Consider the following 20859-nt stretch of genomic DNA (forward strand, 5'->3'; position numbering starts at 1 on the left):
CGACCGCGACAGTCGCAGGTTCGAATCCTGCCTCGGGCATGGATGTGTGTGATGTCCTTAGGTTGGTTAGGTTTAAGTAGTACTAAGTTCTAGAGGACTAATGAAGTTAAGTCCCATAGTGCTCAGAGCCATTTGAATTTGCAAAATTTGTAATATAAGTATAGATAAATCGCGAGTAAAGCGAACGTTGGATCATATTGGTAGGTAGGGGAATCTTCCGTTTGCTTTTGGAAAGAGCAGAGTAGGACAAACAGGCGGTGCGTTGAGGTCTTCAGTCCGAAGACTGGTTTTATGCAGCTCTCCATGTTCTCTGTCCTGTACAAGCTTCATCTCGGAATAACTACTCCAACTTATATCCTTCTGTATCTGCTTACTATACCATCTCTTTTGTTTCCCTCTACCTTTTTAACCCCCCATATTTCCCCTCCAGTGCTGAACTGGTGATCCCTTGATGTGTCAGAATGTGTCCAGCCAATCGATCTCTTCTTCTAGTCGGGTTGCACCACAAATTTCTTCCCCCCCCCCCCCCCCCCCCTATTCAGTACTTCCCTATTTGTTACGTGATCTGCCATCTAATCTCCAAGTAGAGGAACATTCTTCGAAATCGTTTGATATATTTCAGATAGCATCTACAAAAAGTATTGGGTGTACATAATGAAGAAAACACGCAATGTTTTGTGTTGGTTGACTCATAAAAATATTGAAAGTCTGATCCGATAAATACTTGAGCAAAAACTTCAATCTTGGGAAAACATAGTTTGAAGATTTAAAGAAACTCTGTGTACATAGAAAACAGCAGTTCTCAACAACTACATCCACACAGGACGATTACGATTCGTTAAAAACTGTATTAAATGAATAACATCTCGTTCAGTTTCTTCTACTCGCACTCCGTCCACTCCTGGATAAAATAAGAACAACGTGCTATATTTGCTAGAATGCAAAGTACCTTCTGTCACCAAATTCTGAAATGTATTATGTTTCAATCATTTAAGTGTTGTGAATCACTTATAACATTTGGTGAACTGTAAGTGCAAAACTTATAGGACGTTCGTTTCACTTTTATCTGAACCTAGTGTAAAACTGTGGAAACGTTATGTGCCCACATCTCACACTATTCATGGAGACACCAATAAGGAAGTTGCTACTTTACTGTAATGGACAGTATTGGTTCACACAACAAATATTTTAAAACGTTGAAAAAACATATCAGCCCCTAAATGATTCTCCTAATCAGATAAAAATTTCTGAATCTATACGCTGGCTATTGGTAGGAACTTGTTCACCCACTATTCAAGATATCTTTCAGTTGATAAATCTTCGCCCTTACCGGTGACATTCAAGAACCCTGTGAGCAGAATAAAATGGAAATTTAACATCAAATTATTGGAAACTTCTTTAAATACAATTTCGTCGTCAAAAAGAATTGTGGTTTCGAATTTGAAAACAGAATGTCATGCAAGTCCATGCCAGTATTTATGAGACAGAACGAGTACCAGGTTTTGGTATTTACGTATGAGGAGAAGTCAGTTTAAAACATCTAACCATGAAAGTGAAAAGACGTTTCTTTCAAATATGAAAGTAAAGAAATACGTTTTGCTTCCTTTGTTAGAGACTTTGGTCGTATAAGTCAATTCAGTTTGCTTTCTACCTTAAGTATGGCACGGCAGTTTAATCACCTCATGTATCTTGGTAGATCGTATAAGAAAGTAAACACTGCAATGTCTGTAAGGTGATGTTCCACGTAGTACTTGCTGAAGAGTCTCTGTGATGTTTTACGTCGATATGACCTCGTACCTCCACATTTCTTTGAGGGTTGCGTTGTGGGCGTAGCCGGTATTTCGAACGACCAGTGGAACACTACTACTCTCTGAAAATACTCATGTTACACGCTTTGAGCCAACAAGGAAGTCGTAAGAAAATGTTTTCGTTTGCTTGTCATATGTACGTTAGTGCAGTGTCGCGATTTGACAGTGTTCGCATAGTTAGATGCAGTTTTTCTTCAGACGTGCATGCACATCCGAAGGAATATTGCATGGAACGGTACGATAACTATCAAAATGGTTCAAATGGCTCTGAGCACTATGGGCCTTAACATCTGAGGTCATCAGTCCCCTAGAACTTTGACCTACTTAAACCTAACTAACCTAAGGACATCACACACATCCATGCCCGAGGCGGGATTCGAACCTGCGACAGTAGCGGTCGCGCGGTTCCAGACTGTAGCGCCTAGAAACGCTCGGCCACCCAGGCCGGCGAGGAATATCTTTATGAACACTATTACTTTCCTCACAATCCTAGGCATTGAGGAAAGATATGAGATTTAACTTCAGACACGGATGTGCGAGATCTAAATTTCTTCCACAGCTGTAATACGAACCGGTCACTTAGGACGTGAAAACGATTCGTATTGTGGAATATACACAGGTTACATTGCGCGCGGCAGTTGAATTAACATTTCTATAATATTTGTCAGCCATGATTAGTGACTATCGGTTTTAGAATGATGTGCTGCATCCCTCTGTAACTTTAATCCGCTAATGGTATGCGCTGAGGATATCAAAAGCTAGACAACACTGTCAAAGGATTTCAAATTCATTACTGTATAACAGACACCGGTTTTTCCACAAAGTCCCCAATGGGGACGGCAAATAATTTTCTTCTTTTTCTTTCTGCATGTCTTAGCATATTACTGTTACTTCCTCGTCACCGAAATTATTCATTCGTCCGCCTTTTCCTCGGTCTTCCCAAATATCCTCTGCTCATTGGATAATAATTCCGTTATTAATGTTGGCGTTCTATTGTTTCCATTCTTGTGACTTGGTCCTCCCAGTAGTGCCCGTATTCCTTAAACTGTTCATCTAAGCTTTCCACTACCACTTCTTCCCTGAAGTCAGCATTCCTCCTCCTGTTGAACAATGTATACCCTTCTATTCTTCTAGGAATCTCATCTCCAATGTTTGTATTTCTTGTTCATTTCCTTCTTTTCACAGTCCACTACTCGCTTCCATGTTTCACTGCTGGTACTAACATCGTTTTACAGAACTGAAGTGGCTTTTTCTTTTCTTGCTTCAGTTCTGAAGACTCTATAGTGGGTTCCGTTAAAGTAATTAAATCTTTCTACTTTCTTTTCGGATATTTCTCCTTGTCATTCGCGTTACTGTTGTGCCAGACTTAACTTTCTCATGAATATCGTTTGTACACAAATGCTGCTCTCGTTTTAAAGGTTTCCTGCGTGTTCACATGATGCTACTCTCCTCTGCTTACTTCAATTGCTTTAGTAGGAGCTATTGCGTCAATAAGACATTAAATATTATCTTTACAGAACTGACCCTGAGACTCCCAGAGAAAACAGTTAGGGCTGTATGATAATAATCTGTCGATGTCGCATTGTGCGTATCTCGAAAATTTCCTTCGCTTCGCCGACTTGTTTATCCACGTACACTCTAATGTTACCAGATTCAATTTTACCAGTCTTCTTCATGTATAATCTTCGTCTTCTCTATTCCTTTGCAGCTGGGGAAAGACTGTCTCTAAATTTTAAATCTCACTTCATTTCGAAGCGTGATGAAACTAATTGTCTTTGCTGATTATGTAACAGTATTAGTCACTGCTGTATCCCAGAAAACCGTTGCTCACGAGGTCACACGCAGTGATGAGTCACTCTCACAACCGTGCATCTGGGTCGGTATCACGGTCTGTCCTTTATGGCTGGTCCGGATTACTCATCTCGCGCTCGGGACAAAGAAATATTTGTCTGTAGAGTTAAGTTTAGCTACTTAGCACGTATTTTTGTCATCTCTGAGTAAATCTCCGAGTCAATGACAAACATAACGATATGGCTATTTTCAGCCAATGCAAATGTGGCGGATTCATACCTACCAGAAAATTAAGGCGGGACCCATCCACCAACCGGTCCCTACCGCAAATTTGTCAAGACTTAACTGGTTACAAAGCTTAATGCGTCCAGTCTGTAAAATTCTTATTTGATTTTTAGATTACAGATTGTATTCAGCATTGCGGTACTACTCTGGGTTACTGGGTTTATAGAAAACTGATAAATAGCATCGCCGTTTTAAAAATCTTTTCTTTATGTCTCTTTTCTTGGATGTGTGAGAAATTTGTGTGGATTAAAAAACAGAACGTCTCAACGGCAGCAGAATCCAATTTCTCTCCCTAACGCATGTTGTAACGTTTTTCAATTGGTCGTTAAACCGGTTCCCCTCCAGCTATTTATTCCCGCCTTCCTCTTCTCCATGCACAATCCATTCTTTCCGTGAGTAGAACCAGCGCCCATTTTGCATCCGACAGGGAATTCAGCGTTGGTGATGCTTAGGGTGATTCTTCCAGTTCATGTTCGCTTGCGTTTACCGTCCTGTAGATTAATCTTAGAAGAATTTGCAGCGCTTAACACCTTACTCTTATACTATTTAACGATATTTAAACTGAAATTAAAAGCGAAAGACCGACAAAATATACAAATAAAATATAATTCTAAGCTAAATGTCAACATACTGCACAAAAACCTAAAGTGTTTTTCGGAACGTACAGCTTCCCGTTGCATTTTTCTTACGAGTCTTCTCAAAAATTACAAGAACGTATCTCTCATTCCTAGCGTTTATCCCTTTGCGAGGGCGCACTGTTTTCGTGATTTGGTAAATTTATAGACTTCTTGAGTGTTTAATTTTGTGATGGAATGCCCTTTCCGCTACCAAACTACCAGACGGTATGAATTGATCTTATTTTTTTCTGTAGTCATAGAATTTTCTTCTCCAGTGGAACTTGTCTGCAACGTTGCACATGGTATAATAGGCTAAAGAATTCAGTAGCTTATTATACGCTGTTACGAAAATTCCTTTATAATATTTCGTACTGCATAATTAGCTACAAATCTATAGTTCTTTTAGAATTGTGAATACAGAAACATACAAGGTGCGTCTGAAACGTTTTGAGAATTGTTCAGTAACTAAGTAACGAGCGTAATAAGTGCTCACTTACTCTTGAGAGGGAAGACACTTCATTAAGTACATCACAGTGCTGAATATTTTGGCCAGCAGATGTGGCCGAGCGGTTCTAGGCGCTTCAGTCTGGAACCGCGCGACCTCTACGGTCGCAGGTTAGAATCCTGCCTCGGGCACGGATATGTGTGATGTACTTAGGTTAGTTAGGTTTAAGTAGTTCTAAGTTCTAGGGGGCTTATGACCTCAGATGTTGAGTCCCATAGTGCTCAGAGCCATTTGAACCTTTTTTTTTTTTGCGACTGATGACCTCAGAAGTTAAGTCCCTTAGTGCTCAGAGCCTTTTTTTTTTTTTTTAATATTTGCTGGAGCAAATTTGTCTGCCTTGGAAAGGCGAAATTTAAGAGTATCTGATGACAAGATTAGTGGCAAATATCTCGAGCTCATAAAATCAATAAACAATAGGAAATGAGACGATCATGTAAAATCAGTATTAAGGAAAGGGAATGGAAGACTTGGGTTTGTGTTGGTAGGGTTCTGGTAGAACTCAGTGGATCTGTAAAGGAATTTAGGGAACGCCTACTCGATGAAGTACCAACGGCCTAGCTTCAGTGGCAACGCCGGTTCCCGTCAGATCACCGAAGTTAAGCGCTGTCGGGCTGGGCTAGCACTTGAATGGGTGACCATCCGGTCTGCCAAGCGCTGTTGGCAAGTGGGGTGCACACGGCCCTTGTGAGGCAAACAGAGGAGCTACTTGATTGATAAGTAGCGGCTACGGTCTTGTAAACTGACATACGGCCGTGAGAGCGGTGTGCTGACCTCATGCCCCTCCATGACGCTTGAGGGCTGAGGATGTCGTGGCCGCCGGTCGGTACGTTGGGCCTTCCAAGGCCTGTTCGGACAGAGTTTACTCGATGAAGACTACGTGATCATAATTTTACCGCCGCCGTATATTTCGCATAGATATCACCAGAATAAGTTGAGAGAGATTAGGGCATGTACTTTTTTTCGTCTCAATACACGAATGAAATAGGAACAATAATCAACAGCATTGCTAAGAAATGCCCAAGCCCGTGCACTGTCCAGTGACTGGTGGAATATATATGTAGTCGTAGAGAGTATGATACAGATTAACGTCAAGGTGTGGTGACAGACTACGGAAAAAAAAGCGTCCAGCGCACGCTTGCGAGCCATTTTTTCTGTTTATTTTATTCCATATTTAAAGAGCTGATTTCTAGTATTTTAAAGTAGTCGGGTACGTATTACAGTTTTCGTCATTAAATTCCTAAGGGACCTTATATGTAGATATGAGGTTTTTGCTTAAATTCTGCATGGAATCCTACCCTCTCCCTTGTTGAAAAACAGAGGGACAGAGTTTATGTTACCTGACCCGTCGACTATCAATTTCACCGTCGATAACTTCTGATGGCTACAGTGTGTGAGAGAGCTACCTTACTGGTCATTCTCTGAAGACTGAGATTTTAAATTCCCTTGTATAGCGCTTTCTTGCTACAGTTTTCCCTTGAAAACGGCAGGGTGGGCTCCTATCGGAAAGTTGGCGGTTATATACGACATCACCCGGCTGCTGTTTTCTGAACATCCAGTAAACATTTGAGATCATGTGTCATAATGCATAATGTATTTAAAGATACGTACAATTACTGATAATCCGTCCTCACACAGGCAACACAACACCATTTCGTCACGCCACTATTGTGTCACAACTGTGGTTGCCTGAGGGTGGTAGAAATTTGAAACAGAGAACAGTTGACACGAAGATTTTCCGGATGATGCCGACTTCTAACCATCGGTAATTGGTTGCAGGTAGCCAACTTATCACGCCCTTATCATAGTTTATTGCGGGCTCATAACATACTTGGACGTCAGAGGATGAGATGGATCGATGGCATCACAGAAGCAATGTGTTCCAACCTGGAAGGTCTACGGGAGAAAGTGCAAGACAGGAAAAAGTGGCGTGATTTGGTTCATGGGGTCACGAAGAGTAGGAACCGACTAAACGAATAGAGAGAGAGAACATACTTACTTATTAATAGTAAGATATGCCAAATCTTACACGAAAACAGTGGTTCTCACAATGTTGTGCTTTCTCAAAAGCAGGAATCACATGCTGTACAAAGAGATCTCGATTGCGAGTAGAATCCACAGCACACCTGAGGCCCTCTGGGTGTATTCTCTTCAAAGAAGAACGGACAGAGAATAAACGACCTTATGAACCCACACCACACAGTCAGATGCGGCGAGTGCGTAACACCCCGTTTAACAGTACCCCATCTTCGACGGTTCTTTGTGTTCACTGCACCCTTTAGGGTAAAATGTGCCTTGTTACTCCATAGAATATTGCCGGCCACATGTCATTAACTTCGATCCGTCCCAGAAACCGGAGAGAAAATTCAGAACAGTGCTGCGAATCATGACGTTTCACTTGCTTCGCCGTCTGGATCTTGTACGGGCACCAGTGATTTACACATTTGCACAGAGTGGACAAAAACAGACTTTTCGTACTGGTGACCATAGGGTGGAAAATTTCTCGTGACATGGCACGAGTAGTAGTCGCACTATCGAGGGCACGTGCTGCATGGTCAGTTACAGCAACAGCAACCTCGTCAATATCATCCATCAGGATGGGACGCCTTCCTTTTCCAGGTGCCACAACAAGTTCACCTGTGTTTTCGAATTTCGTTATGATCTTCTTTAAACCATTTAACAACACCGAGTCACCCCTCAGATCCTTCAATCGGCGATACTCTCTCAGTGCAGCACTGTAACTGATGACGTTCACATTAAACAGTTTCACTAACAACGCACGGTCGCTCTTCTCGATGACCATACTGTTCACTCACGTTGTAGCTTGTCGAACGACAGCGTGGATGTCACACCGTCATACAAACAGTGTACAGTGCCAGACTTGTACCTGGTGCCCACAACAGGGACTAATGTTTTTCCAGCACAAATCGGTTGCGCTTTAATGCATCAGCATGTCTATCAAGTTTCGTTGCCATACTATAATTACAGCCCACTTCAGTTATAACCGCCTGGTATATTCTATATTTTTATACTGGCGAATTAACCTTTAGGGTCATGCTATAGCATCATTTTCTCCTACCTGTTCCGAGATTTTCCTGTTTCCAGTACCCTTTCACATGATCTCTGTACTGTTACTTTTGCTATTCCGTCCATGTTCTCCCGGTTTATGCGGCTTTTTTTTTACCTGAAACCGCCCCAAAATTTGTATTCTGTTTCTAAACATGTCGTATTCTAACTTCAGGGCTTCTTAGATCTACCAAAGTCGTTTTGAGCTTCTTTAAGCCACGTCAGGTGGTGTTCTTGTGTCAGAGATAATGAAATATTTGTTTCGAAAGTCTGTTTTTGTCCACTCTGTGCAAATGTGCTACTGTCAATGAAATAAACATCAGCGTCCTTTTCTTGATGACCTCCGCGATTCTCTGCAGATTCTGGTAGATTTCCGTGTTGCTCTGAAGTTTCCAGTCGGCCTCAGTCTGGACTACACATAAGATTTTTCGTAGATTTTTCCTTTTCAGGCTGCAGTCCATCGAGAGGCATTCACTGGTGTAGAGGCATTCTGTTTCAATCGTAGTGTTATGAAGGCATTTCAGGAGATGCCCTTATTGTTAGTAAAGCTCTTTGTGAGACCATATTCAATCCTGATTTTTGAATTCCAAACGCCTGTCGCAGCTTCTTCTAGCCCATTTCCTTGTGTGGTCTCACCGAGGTGTTCGAATTTCTTTACCCTCGTAGTCTGGCCTATCTCTGTTACAGCTGACTTTGGTCCATATTGGTCAGTCATCATGAATTTCGTCTTTCCTGTCGATACTCTCAGAGCCATTTTGTTGGAGGTCCCTCCTGTGAGGTTCATCTGGATAACAGCTTTCTTTTAGCTTTGAGGAAGTATTACAAACTCATCCACAGAGGCTACCAGGCAGATGAATTTAACTCCTTCCGTTTTGTTTCCCTAAAAGTATCAGATTATTCACTTATTTTCGAGGTTTCTTTTTTTTCTCTTTCCCACAGTTTTCTGTGGAACAGTTGAATAACAACGGTAGTAGTCCGCCACCTTATACCACGCCTGTCTTGCTTTCAAATAGCTGTGACAGTTCTCCTACGATCTTCAACTTGGAGTTTGTGGTCGTTGAGGCTTGTTTAATCGTGTTCGCCAGTTTGGATTTGACTCCGAATTATCTGATGACCACGTGCTAGGTCTCTCTGTCCATCGATTCACATAGCCCGTTCGGAGTCTACAAAGATGCCGCGATTTTCTTGGTTTGTTTTGTAACACCTCACACAACATTGCATAGCGGCAATTTTATGAGACACGGCCCTTCCACAGCGAAGTAATGTTGGCCACGCTGCTCAGACCGCCGTGATGCGCATATGTGTGGGAGAGCGTTCACCTCTGGTGGCGCCCTGGCGAGCACCACTGGTGCGTGACGCGACCCACGGCCCCCACCACAGGCGCGCACTGTGCGCTACCGGCTGCCGGGCTAATTGGAGAGCGGGCCCGTCTTTCCGCCTTTCTCCACGGTCACTCACCCGGCGGCGCCCCGAAACTCGGCTACAACTTCCACGTAATTGTCCCCGATTCCTAGCAGGCCCCCTGTTCTTGAAGAAGCCGTTTACCGCTCTCCTCAGGAACGGGATGCGTACGGTACTAGCCTAATTCCGTTGAAGGCTTCTTTACGCCGGAAGTGGTTCCACTGGGCATAATACGTCCATGTTACACCCTAACTCTTTGACTACCGTTAGGACATAACACTTGTCCGCCAGAAGATTATGACCATCAAATTGCTATCGATATAAATCCGACCAGCGTCACCTGGGGAGGAATGACTGCTAGTCAGACACAGACAGTGTGCATGTAGTATCAGTGAGTGTGCTGCCCGTGTGTATAATGGCGAATGCGTGCGATATACCTGATTTTGACCGAGGGCAGATTGGTTTCCTCACTTGTTCAAGACACTTACCACAGCACTCCTCAAACACCTGACAAGTCGTGCGGTTTCCGAAATGCTCGTGTCGAGCCTCAGGGCAGATTCTCATGAACTGAGGCTCGGCACGAGCATTCCGGAAGCCGCACGACTTGTCGGGTGATTGAGGAGTCCTGTGGTGATTGAGTTGAACACGTGAGGAAACCAAGGTGAAACCACGTCCAGACGTCGTGGACTTGGAGAGCCACCCCTCATTACAGATGTCGGATGCTGTAGGCTGGACGGACTGGTAAAACAGAATAGGCGGATAACTGTGACGGAACTGACATCAGATCTTTAAAGCTGGGCAGAGTACAAGTGAGTCTGAACACACAGCCCACCGAAAACTCTTAACGAAGGGCCTCTGCAGCCTATGATCCATGCATGTGCCAATGCTAATACCACAACATTGGCAACTACGACTGAAATGGGGCTATGACTTTGGCGCAGTGTCAGAGCGTTGGATGGTCTGATGTTATCCATCATGCCAATGGGAGGTTGCGAATCCGTCGTCTTCCAGGAGAACATCTCATTGACACCTGCCCAGCAGGGTAGAGACAAGCTGGCGCCAGCCCCATTATGCTCTGGAGAACGTTCATGAGGGCATCCATGGATCCAGTGGAGCTCGTGCAAGGTACCATGAAGGCCAAGGAGTATCTTGCTGTGGTTGCAAACCACTTATAGCCCTTCAAGACGATCATTTTTCTCCGCGGCAGTCGCATTCTTCGACAAGATAATGCGCCGTGTCAGAAGACCAGGAATGTGATGGAGTGGTTCAATGAACACAGCGGCGATTTCCAACTGACGTGCTAGCTCGCCACTTCGCCAGGTCTGAACCTGATCGAACACATCTCATTGCCACTCTCCCTGGAATTTACGGATATTAGGTGGCTTTTACTTGCAGATGTGGTGCCAACTCCCTCCAGCAACCTACCAAGGCCTCACGCCTCATTACTGCCATATCATGACAAGTCGCCGCTGTTATGCGTGTCAAACGTGGACTTACAGGCTATTAGGTAGGTGTTCATAATGTTCTGGCTGATCAATGTTTCTGTACTACGATAAGTTATCGGAGAACCAATTGCTGCTTGTTACTGCTATGAACCAATGTCCTGTTGATAATGGGAAGCCTCCTAGTGGTTACCAGAATTATTGTGATTACAGATTATCCCTACAGGTCTCCTTATTGCCACATCGTATTAGTTCGCAGACAGGTAACGCAGTTATCAGATTCGCAAAGTGGGCTGCCTTCGCACCTTGCCGGACAATTCGTGCCACGAAGTGATGCTTGCCACATCACAAACGAAGCCCATATTGAGCACCTGTAGCGCGAGTTACAAACTTGTATAGATGTTCTGCCCTGTGACGTGTGTCTGTTTTCAGCATGTCTTGTAGTTTCTGCACAGTCGCCTTCGAAATCCTGGAGGTATTTATGAATAATCCTGTATGTCCCCCACCCCTCCCCCCACGCTATTCCCTTGGAAAACGAAACGGCAGGAAACATCCTTTCCGTATTGTCAGTTCTGACTAAAGCATTAATTAAAAATAGCCATACATTGATGTTTTTGAAATAAAATTGGTAGTCAAAGCGTTAAAGAAGCCTTTGTTTACTGCGGCAATCGGGCTCTAAATGACAATAATCAGTCATACTGGATGATTATGCTAAATAGGAAATAACTGCAGGAAACGATCCCCGAGAAGATAGGGAACAAAACCGGTCATATGGGCACATGGCATGAAAGGCGTCCCAAGGCAGGAACACCCACGTGAAGGTGGAGGTATAAGTGCTTTGACAGGGTAGCTTTCAATGATTGAAAGGGCACATGAGAACATACCAGGCAAATGAAATGTCCTGTCAGTACTAGTGTTTTAGTAGAACTGTGGTAGCAAACAATTATCACCGGTTCAGTCTCAATGTTTGTTCGGGATGGATCTTGCCGAGATGCCTATTCATGGAAATACGGAATTTAGCTGGAGTACTATCATCTTAAAGCCACTTTATTCTTTTTACCACCTAACATGTCTTCCAGCAGCGGTGCAGCGTCGCCTGCAGGACGTGCAGATATATCTCGTCTGTGAGGCATTGTGGAAAGATTACGAGGCAGCCGACTAAAATCCCTGCCCACACATAGAGGCTGAACTTACACGTTAATTGTAGTACGACCCTTCTTGGAATGTGCACTCATGGAATTACAGAAGTAAAGTTCTTTCGCAGCGTGTGCCACCGTTGTATGATGAGCATTTCCGAAGCGTTCTCGCTCTTTCTAAACGAGGCCATGACTCAATCTATTCTTTGGACCTTCTCTATGCTCTGTATCAATCCTACTTGCTAAAGATCTCAGACTCAAGAGCAATATTTAAAAATCGGTCGGACAAGAGCGTTATATATAGCCTTCCTCCTTTGTGTATGAATTTCATTTACGTAGAAATCGTTCAGTGACTCTCCAGCTAACGTTTTCTACAACTTGTTTAATTGACTGCTTCACTTCAGGCCGCTCTGGACGGATAGTATTAACCCTTTAGTTTCCAGTGGTTTCTGCCTGAAATCTTCCTTTTATTGATTGTTTTTCAAATACCGGTGCCTTATGCTTCAATAAGTGTACTGAATTGTTCCAGTCACAGCGTTCAAAGCAAAACTCGGCGCAGGGATTGTGCTACGGAATTGTAGCAGATTGTGATGTGGCTTTTTCATTGTGGTCACACTGAGGAGATCATTGGCAACAACAGTAAGCATATAAGTTTTATATGGTACATTTGACACTGTACTACAGTTTTTATAAGTGGTTTCGAAATGAAAGCACCGGAAAATAATGTACTTTTGAAATAAATTCATTAAATTTTTTGCAGTTTTGTCATATGATGACATGGTTGGAGGCCGTTTCTGTTATTTGAAGACAAATGTTGATGGTGTCGAGATAGCTGGTTGCTGTCTCAACACAATCAACATTTGTCATTAAATTTTAGTCCCGTTTACGATTGTTTTTCTGGACTATAATTTGCTTTAGACATTTTGAGTTCACGAAAATTACGAGGTGTGGTATTGCATCTAGGAAAAAAGTGAAATGGCTTTCTAATATATCTAAAAGAATGGTGGATGAATGAAAACTACATGTCCCAATGGTTCCAAAGTGAAACCACAACACTGAAACAACTGACTATTTTTTCCCATCTTCTTCCTGTATTCCTTGCTTACTGTTATGATGAAAGTTAATTTTGTGAAAAATTTTAAAATATGTTCCGAAGTAAAGCCACCTCCTTAAAATAATTCGTTGTTTACTTTCTGGTAATTTCTTCTTGTATTCGTTGCTACTGATGATAAAGGTCAATTTTGTGAAAAATTCGGAATATTTTTTTTATATTATTGGAACTCGTTAATTCTTACAGCGAAAGTTGGTCAATGATTTAATCGAACAATGAACCCTTCTGCCTGTTTACGCGCAAATCATTATAGTTATTTACGTTGTGTCTCAGTTGCCAATTCCTGCACCAATCGCTGAATGCTCTGTTGGTCTTTCGTATTGCACTATAGTTTGTCGTTGCAATTTTTCCACTTGCAACAGCAACGTCTGCGAACAGTTTTACGAAGATTACGATGTAATCCACACTCCCGCTGGGTACAGCCTAAATTATTTTTACATCTGACGATTTCACCGAGTTGAGATGGACGTGTTGAGTTCTAGCTAGTAGGAACTCCCAAATTTACTCACAAAGGTGAAACGATACTCGAGAATGTCGCATTTCGTATACAGTTTGACGGCGCGAACTGTACCGAACGCTATCACGAAACCAAGGAGGAAGTACTGTTGTGTGGATGAACCAACTGACCTGAGAGTTAGAAGATCTCAGTTTGCGGAATCCATGTTGAAACCTACAGAGGAGAGTTGTTTTCTCTAAAATAGTCACAACGCGTCAGCATAAAATTTGCTTCATAATTCTGCAATAGAATCGTCTCAGTTATGTGTTGTGGTCTTCAGTCGAAAGACTTGTTTGATGCAGCTCTCCATGTTACTCTATGCTGTGTAAGCCTCTTCGCCTCCGAGTAACTACTGCAATCTACATCTGAATCTGCTTAATATATTCATCTGTTGGTCTCCTTCTACGATTTTTACCCCCACGCGTCCCTCCAGTACTAAACTGCCTCAGAATGTGTCCTACCAACCGATCCCTTCTGCTAGTCAGGTTGTGCCACACATTCTCTTCTCCGCATTTCTGTTCAGTACCTCCTCATTATTTACGTGATCTACCCATCTAATCTTCGCCATCCTTCTGTAGCACCACATTTCAGAAGGTTTTATTCTCTTCTTGTCTACACTTTTTATCGTCCATGTTTCTCTTCCATACATGGCTATACTCCATACAAATACTTTCAGAAGGGACTTTCTGACACTAAAATCTACTCGTATATCCCATGTTACCAAATTTCTCTTCTTCAGAAACGCTTTTCTTACCACTGCCAGTCTACATTTTATATCCTCCCCTCTTCGACCGTTATTAGTTATTTTTGCTTCCCAAATAGCAAAACTAATCTTCTACCTTAAGTGTCTTATTTCCAAATGTAATTCCCTCGGCATCAGCTAATTTAATTCAACTGCATTCCATTATCCTCGTTTTGATTGTGATCATGTTCATCTTGTATCCTCCTTCCAAGACACTGTCCATTCCGTTCAGCAGCTCTGCCAAATCCTCTGGTGTCTCTGACAGAATTACATTGTCATCGGCAAAACCTCAAAGTTTTTATTTCTTCTCCTTGGACTTTAATTCCTATTCCAGATTTTTCTTTTCTTTCCTTTACTGCTTGCTTAATATACGGATTAAATAACATCGGGGATGGGCTACAACCCTGTTTCACTCTCTTCTCAACCACTGCTTCCCTTTCGTGCCCCTCGACTCTTATAACTGCCATCTGGTTTGTGTACAAATTGTAAATAGCCTTACGCTTCCCGTATTTTACTCCTGCCACCTATAGAGTGTGAAAGAGAGTTTTTCATTTAACATTGTCAAAACCTTTCTCTAAGTCTACAAATGCTATAATCGTAGGTTTGCCTTTCCTTAACATGTCTTCTACGTGAAGTCGTAGGGTCAGTATTGCATCGCGTATTCCTAGATGTATCCGGAATCCAAACTGATCTTCAACGAGGTCGGCTTCTATCTGTTTTTCCATTATTCTGTAAACGATTCGTGTTAGTATTTTGTCACCATGACTTTTTACACTGATAGTTCGACAGTTTTCACTGCTGTCAGCACTTGCTTTCTTTGGAATTGGTATTACTATATTATTCTCGAAATCAGAAATTTCCTCTGTCTCATATGTCTTGCTCACAAGATGGAAAAGTTTAGTCATGGCTGGCTCTCCCAAGTCTATCAGTAGTTCTATCGGAGTGTTGTCTACTCCCGGTGCCTTGTTTCGACTTAGGTTCTTCATTGCTTTGTCAAATTCTTCACGCTGTATCATATATCCCTTCTCACCTGTATCTATGTCTTCTTTCACTTGCATACTATTGCGCTCTAGAACATCTCCCTTGTATAGACCCTCTATATTCTCCTTCCACCTTTCTGCTTTCCCTTCTTTGTTTAGGATTTCTTTTCCATCTGAGCTGTTGACATTCATACATGTGGTTCTCTTTTCTCCAAAGGTCTGTTTAATTTACCTGTAGGCAACATCTATCTTATTAGTAGTGGTATATGCTTCTACACTGTTACATTTGACCTCTAGCGATTTCTGCTTAGCCTTTTTGCACTTCCTGTCGATTCCATATTTTAGACGTTTGTATTCTCTTTCACCTGATTCATTTATTGCATTTTTATGTTTTCTCCTTTCATCCAATAAATTCATTATCTCTTGTGTTACCCAAGGATTTCTACTAGCCCTTGTCTTTTACCTACTTGATCCGCTGCTGCCTTCACTATTTCATCTTCTTCTACTGCATTCCTTTCCTCTGTCCTTGTCATTCGTTCCCTAATACTGCCTCTGAAACTCTCTAGAACCTCTGGTTCTTTCAGTTTATCCAGGTCACGTCTCCTTAAACTCCTGCCTTTTTGCAGTTTCTTCAGTTTTAATCCGCCGTTCATAGCCAGTAAATAGTGGCCAGAGTCCACACTGCCCCTGGAAATTTCTTGCAATTTAAAACATGGTTCCAAAGTCTCCGTCTTACCGTAATGCATTCAATATGAAACCTTCTGGTGTCTCTAGGTCTCTTCCACGTGTACAGCCTCCTTTCATGATTTTTAAACCAAGTGTTAGCTAACATTGAATTATGCACTGTGCAAAATTCTGCCAGGTGGCTTCCTCTTTCATTCCTTTCTCTCTACTACTACTTTTCCTTCTCTTCCTTTTCCTGCTATCGAATTCTAGTCCACCATAGCTATTAAATTTTCGTCTCACTTAATTATGTGAAGAATTTCTTTTCTCTATTCATGCATTTCCTCAATCTCCTCCTCAACTGTGGAACTATTTGACATATAAACCTATAAACCTGTACTGCTGTGGTGGATGAGGGCTTCGTGTCTGTCCTGGCTTCAATAATGCGTTCACTATGCTGTTCAAAGTAGCTTATGAGCGTTCTTATTTTTTTTATTAATTGTTAAACCTATTGCTGCATTACCCCTATTTGATTTTGTATTTATAACCCTGTATTCACCTGACCAGAAGTCCTGTTCCTCCTGCCACCGAACTTGAACTTCACTAATTCCCACTATATCTAACTTTAACCTGTTCATTTACCTTTTTAAATTTTCCAACCTACCTGCCCGATTAAGAGATCTCACATTCCTCGCTCCGATCCGTAGAATGTCAGTTCTGTACAATGGTTCTGAATTATTTCCAGTTTTGCTCCAGATCTTCATCCTCTGAGCTGAATTTTGTTGCTGTATGCTCATACATTATGCAAATTGTTTGCTGTCGACTACACTAAACAAAAGTGCTCGAACTTTCTCACCATTTTTTTAACTGCTGTAGTCAGCGATGCAATAACATGCTTATGACCACAGAGTGCCTCCTCTACATGAACATTTGCTAAAAGTTCGCGTCTTTTAGTTGCTAGATGATCTAAGACGTAGCCCTAACGACTCGTTTCTGTAATAAACCATTGGCAACAATTTTTAGAACATGCATTCGGAACAGTCTCATGCGAGTCCTTGTTCGTGTTACCGTTAGGAAAATTACACACTATGTTCTCAATGTTTTTTACGAAGTTTTTGCCACTTCATCTCCTAAGGCAGGTAATCTGTAAAAGCTTCTGATTGCCAGAATTGATGCTTACCTTCACTCTGATCATTTCTCTTTCCGAATCTGCAGTAGCGTCACTAGATATTTTGGAGTTTCTTACAGAAATAAAGATGAACCCCTATTGACGTTTAACCTATCCTTACAAAATATATTCCATCCGTGGTCATGCTCAAAGTGGATAGCCGTCCCGTACACAAGAAAATCAGCAGGTGACCAATAAACTTAGCATATTTGCTGGGTCTGATGCGTTGTCAGCACTGGGCACTGAGCCGTAGGCGGACAGCATAGCTGCCTCTCGCCTGATGAGTCAAAACATTATGACCATCTGCTTAATAGCTTGTCCGTCTTTGGAACGAAATACAGCACTGTTTCTGCGTACCGCTGATCCGACAGCTTGTGGAAGCTTGTTGCAATGGAAGTCGATGCACAGATCATGTAATTCGCATAAATAACTGGCTGGTGATTAGCGTACGCGTTGATAGCGCCCCGTAGCTACTCAGATGGGTTCCACAGGTTTTACATCAGGCAAATTTGGTCGCCGAGACCTCTGTATCACGGTTTGGCTCCGAGGCATAGACAGTTATACTGCTGAAACGTGACGTCCTCGTCGGTGAAATTATCAAACATGAAAGGATGCAGGTAGCTCGCAGCTGTCAGCGAGTCTTGAATTACTACCAAAGGTCCCACGCAAGCGCAGGAGAATGCCTCCCATAGCATAATACAGCTCCCACCAGCCTGCGCCCATTGTGCGCTGCACGATTCGAGCTGCCGTTTGTGGAGTCGACCATCGACCTAGTGAAGCAAAAATGTGATTCACCCGAAAACCGACACGTTTCCATTGATCGACTGCCGAATCCCGATGGTCCAGTTCCCATTGCAGTTGTAAATGCCGATATCGTTGGGTCAACTTGTGAACATGCAGGGATGGCTGCGGCGGAGTTCCATGTTTAACAATGTATGACGAATGGTGTGCTCCGAAACACTTGTGCATACACCGCATTGCTCCCTTTCGGCAGACATGACACAGATCTGCCTTTCTTTACAGAGCAGACAAGCCCCCGAAACCCACGTTCTGTAATGAGTCGTTTACGGCTAACCATTTAGTGGCTAGTGGTAGTTACACTGTGCAGCTGGTCCCGCCGGAGGTTCGAGTCCTCCCTCGGGCGTGTGTGTGTATGTTTGTCTTTAGGATAATTTAGGTTAAGTAGTGTGTAAGCTTAGGGACTGATGACCTTAGCCGTTAAGTCCCATACGATTTCACACACATTTGAACATTTTTTTGGTAGTTACACTGTCCTTCTACCTCTTCCCGTAGATGCTCACGAAAGTAACACGTGAACATTCGACCAGTTTCGCCTGTTTCGAGATACTCGTTCACAGGCTCTGCTTAATAATGAGCTTCCTTTTGTCAGAATCGCTTATTTCAATGGATTTACCTATTTTCAAATGGTGCAAATGGCTCTGAGCACTATGGGACTTAACATCTTGGTCATCAGTCCCCTAGAACTTAGAACTACTTAAACCTAACTAACCTAAGGACATCACACATATCCATGCCCGAGGCAGGATTCGAACCAGCGACCGTAGCAGTCCCGCGGCTCCGGACTGAGCGCCTAGAACCGCTAGACCACCGCGACCGGCACCTATTTTCAACAGATATCTTCGCTAAGGTCACCTCTCCTCCTTGTATACTGCGCTTACACGCTTTCCTTGACCGTGTCAGCCGGCCGGAGTGGGCGAGCGGTTCTAGGCGCTTCAGTCTGGAACCACGCGACAGCTACGGCCGCAGCTTCGAACCTGCCTCGGGCATGGATGTGTGTGATGTCCTTAGGTTAGTTACGTTTAAGTAGTTCTAAGTTCTAGGGGACTGATGACCTCAGATGTTAAGTCCCATAGTGCTCAGAGCCATTTGAACCATTTTGACTGCGTCAGGTGCCCGTGACGCCATCAAGCGGCATCCAACGTCGCGAATGGGCAGTGGTTATAATGTTTTGGCTTATCCGTATATGTGAATCCATCACTGGTCGCCATTCACCATGAGCAAGAACGTACCTGTCAGATACAGCTCATATGAAGGGGGAGTCACATCGGGCTGACCAAGAGGTTCGAGAGATACGAGATGTACCATATCTTTCGCCCCTGGTAGTCCCTACGTAACTTCCCCCTTAAATGCAGCAGTCTGAAGCCTGCCGGTCATGTCCAATGCAGCCTATAAATGTGCCCCAACAACGGCCAACTGCCCCTGAGTGACACAACAGACGCAGTCTTTAGCCGTTTTCCGTTGTGCGAAATCACACGATGGCACGCAAGAATATAAAATCCAACAGTTGGAGACTAACTAATAGTAGACCGCAGTACAAGAGATCAAGCTACCGGACTGTTACGTTGTAGGTGGCTCGAAGTTATCTACTAAAATCACACTTAACTCAGAATAAAAACAACAATATAGCAGCTAGGTCTGCTTTAGACGATAGTACCTGTAGTTCCAATAAAACTTCCGTAGAAACCTAAGGCTCAAGCTGCTACCTATGGGGATTGGCTGATCTGGCGAATACTATATCGCAATGAATTCAACCTAATGTCCTCGATAGTATGAATCCCCTCGAACATCTTGGTTATATGTGAGTGCAGTTGTAACTGAGACACACGGCCAGTTACCAGTTGGCAACAAAATGCAAGAAAAATATAAAACATAAAGTCGGCCCGCAAAAAATAACGCGAACCACCAGCTTCCTTCGAATTTACTCGCCGCTCTTTCTCTTTCCTGCTTTCGAGAACAATCCACGGAACAAGTAAACATACCAGAGCATACTTTAACCTGCTACATTGCGCCATAGCTACTAGTACCCTGTTACATTAGAATTTCTCTTAGAGTTGCGATTTGATGTAATTACATTTCATCCATACACGGAGTACCCTCCCTTCTGTATGACAATACCAGACCACACACGAGCGCTGAGACATCTGTAGCAATGCGACGTCTCGGATTCACGGTCATCGATCTTCCTCCATCCAATCCCTGCTTGGCAAATCCCGATTTTTCAAAACACCTTCGAGCACTTCACTTTAATAGTGATGAACCGGTGCAAGCAGAGGTGAGGTTGTGGCTCTGTCAAGAAAGGAAAATATTCTTCAGTTGTTGTATCAACACACTGGTGTCTCGTTGAGAGAAATATGTTCGTCGCTGGGGTGACTACGTTGAGTAATAAATACTTGGAAATTAAGAGTAAATATATAGAATGTTAATAACGTTTGCCTGATTTAAATTTTTTTAAAGAATTTTCACATAGTAAAATCGGAGTCGTTAGCTTCCAGCACGTCCTTCAAATTAACCGTCTAGTTTAAATCATAAATATAGTTCAGATTTGTTTAACAAATGTTTAAATGGACTGTGGTGCTATGTTACATCCAGTAAGTACAACTACTATGTATAACAGTACTCATTAACATTTTAGCCGTAAACAGTATTGATTCATCATCGTTGTCACTCAGTAAACTGATTTACCTGGAGAGTGTTCAAATGTACTGGAAATTCGTTGAAGTACGCACGATGCATTAGTGGCATGTGTGACAAAAGTTATTTCACATTCATTTATTCTGGGCACTTGTCTTTGGAATGATAAAGTAAATCTAGATGCACAATTTATAGAGTCTGCAGAGGTCTTCTTCGTCC

At 42.8% G+C, this 20859-nt stretch overlaps 1 pseudogene; it reads left to right on the plus strand.

Annotated features, from left to right (window-relative positions):
- The first annotated feature begins 5551 nt into the window (after positions 1-5551).
- Positions 5552-5669, plus strand: LOC124555770 (annotated as a pseudogene).
- The last annotated feature ends 15190 nt before the right edge of the window (positions 5670-20859 follow it).

The sequence above is a fragment of the Schistocerca americana genome, chromosome 1 (genome assembly GCF_021461395.2).
Source record: "Schistocerca americana isolate TAMUIC-IGC-003095 chromosome 1, iqSchAmer2.1, whole genome shotgun sequence".
Taxonomy (NCBI): domain Eukaryota; kingdom Metazoa; phylum Arthropoda; class Insecta; order Orthoptera; family Acrididae; genus Schistocerca; species Schistocerca americana.